The sequence below is a fragment of the Protopterus annectens genome, chromosome 9.part0 (genome assembly GCF_019279795.1).
Source record: "Protopterus annectens isolate FY-2018-M chromosome 9.part0, PAN1.0, whole genome shotgun sequence".
In the NCBI taxonomy this organism is placed as follows: Eukaryota; Metazoa; Chordata; order Ceratodontiformes; family Protopteridae; genus Protopterus; species Protopterus annectens.
The window spans coordinates 1891706265-1891712264 of NC_056743.1; the positions used below are offsets into that span (position 1 = coordinate 1891706265).

The 6000-nt window shown below is 39.5% G+C and overlaps 1 protein-coding gene across 1 annotated transcript in view; it reads right to left on the minus strand.

Moving 5' to 3' along the window:
* Nucleotides 1–6000, minus strand: part of LOC122812307 (complement C3-like) — a 2177376-nt gene that overhangs the window by 1500406 nt on the left and 670970 nt on the right. The gene's annotated exons all lie outside the window — the stretch shown is intronic.

Consider the following 6000-nt stretch of genomic DNA (forward strand, 5'->3'; position numbering starts at 1 on the left):
CTGGTGGCTGCCTTAATGTTGGTCCCTCCTGGCAGACCATTACCCTCTATTGATGGGGGTGGGCAAAAGGGGTAAAATTAAAAAAATAAAACTTACTCATCCAAGCTCTTGTTGGCAAGCATCTACATAACATATATGTGGTTGTGAAAAATCACAGAACATTGAAGTAAAAGTCTCAGTAAACAGGTTTTTTTGACATCTCAAAACTTCTGTCTTGTTCCTGTGACCAGAACCATGCACCAAGATGCTATAGAAGCTAACTTGGTTGCACTGTTTTACATAACTACTCAACATCATGCTCTACAAGTGACATAAGTTGTATTGTTTTATATAACAAGTTTGTAATGAACCTTGAAAGGTAAATGCCATTTGTATACCACTCAGAAGTGTATATCTAGTTCAAGGCCTATAGAAATCAAAACATATATCATGTTTCTAAGAGTAAAGACAAAAATTTGGCACTTACTACTGTTCAGTTTCAAGCCTTTTGATCTCAGTCTGTCCAGCCAACATACACAAAAGCACAAAGTTGTATTTAATTGTGTATTTTGTAAATATTGTAAGGTATATTTGCATTACCTGAAAGACATTTTTATTATATGGAATGGAGGACTGAAGATACTCAAACATTTTTGGATTATATTAATGAAACCACTGAGTTTATAAGGTTCTTCCATTCCGTTGTGAGGATAAGATTTCTTATCTGGATATTTTGATTTGTAAGAAGTTGGATAGTGGATGCTTGGTGGCTAGTATTTATAGAAAGCTCATCTATTCTAACTCCTTTTTGCATTTCACTAGGGCACACCCTTTTAAACAAAAATTTTCCATAGTTAAGGGACAGTTAGTAATGGTGGCCTGTATGTGTACTCAACATATAACAAAAATGTGCCATAGTTAAGGGGCAGTTAGTAATGGTGGCCTGTATGTGCAGTCATGATATTGATTATAGGGGTGAATGTCAGTTACTTAAACAAATGTTTCGTAAAAGATGGCACCATTGTGACATGTTGGATGAACTTATAAGTAAGGTCAGTATGAAAAAAGAATCTGGGCATTTTTCTCCATTGCCTAGTATTTGCAATAGTTCTGGACCTAATAATATACAGAAATGCCCAGTTCCTAATGAAGTTAATGAACAAGTATATGCTTCACAGGCATTAATAATATCATATAGTGTGGATAGTCCAGATATTTTGAATGTATTATATAAGAATTTGCATTTGCTCCAAGAACATATGGGTATTAGGGACATTATTTCCCATAAACCAATAATACTTTATAAGAGGGGTAGATATTTGAGATCTGTTTTTGAACAACACCGTATACCTTTTTGAGGCCCTAATGGGGTTTTCCAATGTGGTCGATGTAAATATTGCAAGTTCTTGTTGGAGGGTTATAAAGTTATGATTCAAGGTAGAACTATAAATGTGAAGGGGAAATTTGGATGTGATCATTGTGGGGTGGTCTATGTGGCCATCTGCCAAATCTGTGATTGTATTTATGTGGGAAAAACTGAACATAAGCTCAGGGAGAAGGTGTATGAGCATCGTTATGACATTTGTAAGATGAGAACCACCAATGCTTTACACAGAGCATCGTTATGACATTCGTAAGATGAGAACCACCAATGCTTTACACAGAGCATCGTTATGACATTCGTAAGATGAGAACCACCAATGCTTTACATAGAGCATCGTTATGACATTCGTAAGATGAGAACCACCAATGCTTTACATAGAGCATCGTTATGACATTCATAAGATGAGAACCACCAATGCTTTACACAGAGCATCGTTAATGACATTCGTAAGATGAGAACCACCAATGCTTTACATAGAGCATCGTTATGACATTCGTAAGATGAGAACCACCAGTGCTTTACACAGACACGTGAAAAAGTATGAGAATCATAATTTTAAGTTTTTTATATCGGAGAAAGTAAGTACTAATCTGAGGGAAGGGCCTTGGCAGGTATTGTTTGAAAGACAGGAGTTATTTTGCCAGATTTACTTGAGTGCCTATGGATGGCCGAGGCTAAATGACCAAGTTTCTGTTACATTGTTGCTTAAACTAAAAGCAGCAACAAGATGATTATTTGTATTTTTTTGTATTAAATATTTGGTGTGGATTGTTTATACATATTTTTGTTATTTTCAAGTTTTGATTTGATCATATGATTGTTAGATTAAGTATTTAAATTTGGAGGGCATGTTTTTAAATTTTCTGATGAAGTTCTGAATGGTCAGGACCAAAGCGCTTAGTTTATATTATTTTATTAAAGAGTTTGATTTTATTGGTGTTCCATGGTAAGTTGTACAGTTTTTTTGTTTTATTTTTAGTATTAAGGAGAAACTCCCATATCCCACTGTCCCCTGGTCCTGCAAAATTACAATAATAGTTCAGTTGATTTGCTTTTCAATTAAAATTCATCAATGTATTTTTGATTAAAAAAGCAATCAACCACAAGGAGTAGTTCCATATCAATCAATCTATCTATATATACATATATATGGATTCACTTTAGAAGGTCGAAATACTGAAATATCGAATTTCAGTACTTCGCGCCCATAAAGTTGAATCCTGGAAAGAACAAAAACTCAGAAGCGCGAAATTCAAAATCTCACATACCAGAGATTTTGAATTGCTGCTTCTACTGTACACAAACACACACCTCCCTCCCCACACACAAACACAAGTTCTGTCCTACATGAAAGCAGGGGTCAAGCCCCTGTGTACCCCCCACTTATATATTCTAACTCTGAGGTCGCACTACATACAAAAACACACAAAACACCACCACACAAGCTACAGTCTCCTTTCACACACACATCACAGTAACAAAACACACTAACACATACCACAGCCCCTACCCAAAACCCTTAACCCATAAGCACTTACCTGAATCCATAACCACAGTGAAACACCAGAAGCTCTAATTCAAAATCTCTGGTATGTGAGACTTTGAATTTTGTGCTTTTGAGTTTTCGTTCTTTCCAGGATTCGACTTTATGGGTGCGAAATACTGAAATTCAATATTTCAGTATTTCAAGCTTCTAAAGTGAATCCATATATATATATATATATATATATATATATATATATATATATATATATATATATATATATATATCTGTGTTCATCAGTGGCAGTGATAAACATTGAGCAGCCTGCCTGCCCCTGTGGGAGTGGTTACTGCCTTGAAACTGTAGTTTTATTGGCCATTTTGGGTCAATTCCAAACTCCTTAATCTCCCTCTCTTAAAACCCGATTGCTTTGTGGTTTTGGTGTCTTTTCGGACTTGTTGGCTGTTGGTGAAGCACCCACCAAGAGGAGAAAACGCTGAGAGAAGAAAGGAGCCACTTTTGAGATTTTAAGTATTTTGCTTCAGATTATTTGTTAAGTTTTTCTGCATTGCCACCTACTTTTGAGCATTTTCTGGCTTGTTAAACTTGATTTCTGTGTTGGTAACTGTATTTAGAATACAACCTAGAGCTGATTACTGAATTTCCTGCGTGCACTTATTTTTAAAATCGTTTTTTTCTTAAAACTTGCATTTTATCTGTCTCTGGCCTAGCACTCAAGTGTGGGGTCATTTACTGCACTATTCTAACTTGTTGATACTTGTGAACCTCTGCTTTCCTTAAAAAAAAACAAAAAAACAAAAAAAATCTTGCTCTTTTCCCACTTTTCTGAGATTTAAAAAAGTTCAGTTACAGATTTGCTGTTCTGAACTGTTTGTAAGTTTCTTGGAGACCATTGTTTGCTTGGGCTAAAGGGAAGTCTCTGTGTTCATCAGTGGCAGTGATAAACATTGAGCAGCCTGCTTGCCGCTGTGGGAGTGGTTACTGCCTTGAAACTGTAGTTTTATTGGCCATTTGGGTCAATTCCAAACTCCTTAATCTCCCTCTCTTAAAACCCTCTTTTGCACGGTCTTGCGCGTTTTTGCGCATAGCGCAACATCGGGCAGCGCCGCCTAATTGGGTTTAAACTATTCCTGGCTCCACAAAGTCTGCTCTTCACTTTTTCCCTGGGAACTGCTCTACCTCTCAAATTAATCACCACATTCTCATTCTAAGGCCCCTCACTGGTCCAAATAAGTAATCTTACAAGTTAGCACTAATAAACCATAAGCACTACTTACTCTTATACTCTCTATGATTACCTTGTCCCCTATTGGTCCATTTTAATTCAGTTCCCTATATTACTCTAGCATGTCCAAAGGTCAGTCAATGGTTTCCTCTCCAGTCCAGCTGGTGAATCTGGGAATTTTGAGGCAATCGTACAACTGTCTCATGTACACGGACAACCCTCTCCTCCTCCAAACACGTTCAAATATATGTGAGAGATGCAACCATATAGCCAAACTGGAGGCTGAGCTCTCTCATCTCAAAACTGGTGTAACCAGTCAGGAGAAGAAGGTAACCTCACACAACACAATTCCAGTATCACACAGTCCCTCCACAACAGCAAACCAAACACATAAAAACACAAAAACATACTCGGAGGCTCTAAATAAAAATCTAGCTAAGCAACAGAGACCTCCAAAGCAGACATCCAAGCAAACGCTACCCCAAAACAAAACACGTACAACACATAGCACACAAAGTCAGTGTGCCAAGCAGTCACAGCCCTTAAGGCTGAATAACACACCTGATACTCGTGTAATAGGTGACTCTATTGTCAGACACACTGACGTCCCGCTCACCAGGCTGAATAAAGAGAAGGTCACAGTGAGCTGCCTGTCAGGCGCTAGGATCCGCTACATAACGCAAGCACTCAGGTCACTCCAAAGCAAATACAAATATGACTCAGTCATTGTACATGCTGGCGTGAATGACCTGAGACGTACCTCCCTCAATTACATGAAAAGAGACATAGAGCAGCTCCCTGATCATGTAGCCCAGGCCGGTATGACTCTGACCTTGAGCAGCATCTTACCCTCACCTAGAATGATGCCAAAGTATAAAGACAAAATGATCGATTTTAACAATTGGCTAAAAGTTTGGTGTCATTCAAAGGGGATCCAGTGTCTGTCAGCCTGGGATGACATGCTCGACAAGCCACGTTGCTTCGCTAGGGACAGCTTGCACCTGTCACCCCTGGGCTTTCGGATATTGGCAAAGGCTCTTGCCACCCCCATAGTGCCTTTTTTAGGCAAGGCTCAAAAGTCAAACCCACCTCCATAGACAGCACAAGGAACAAGAAACTAAGGGTAATGCTGCTAAATGCCAGAAGTCTTAACCTCAAGATGCATGCACTCGAAGCTCTCCTCATTATGGAGAACATCGATATCTGTGCAGTGACAGAAACCTGGTTCAAGGCTCCAGAGAGCACCCCAGCACTACCAGGTTATACCTCATATCATGCTTTTCTGCCCCAAAACCCGGACCGAACCACAAAAGGAGGGGGAGTTTCCATATTTATCAAGGATATCCACACCTCCAGGTTAGTGGCATTGCACGAAGTATCGGAGACCATCCATGTGCAACTGACAGTGGGCAAGACTGCTTTTCAGCCAATTGTAAAAATTGATCAGTTTGTCTTTATACTGTGGCATCATTCTAGGTGAGGGTAAGATGCTGCTCAAAGTCAGGAATCCCACTCGGCTTTCCTGAAAACATTGGAGAACATGAAGATCTCTCCGAACACCATGTTAGGAACCTTGGATGCAACTCCCAGACTTGTTCTGAGTTGATTCTAAACGACAAAAAATACACTGAACCCACAGACATCACCAATATCCTGGCAGACAGGTTCAGTGCAAACCTCTCCACCCCTTCCCCCCAAAAGAGCAAGTATCTATCTCGGCAGAGTGCAGCCTCCCAAACATCTCTGATGCTCAGGTGAAGGCCGCCCTTTCCAAAGGAAAAAACACTGCTTCCATGGGACCAGATGGCGTCCCGGGTTGCGTCCTACATGAACTCCAAGAAGAACTAATCCCTCAAGTAAAACTGCTGTACATTCTCAGCCTCACTACAGGATATGTGCCCAAAGAAT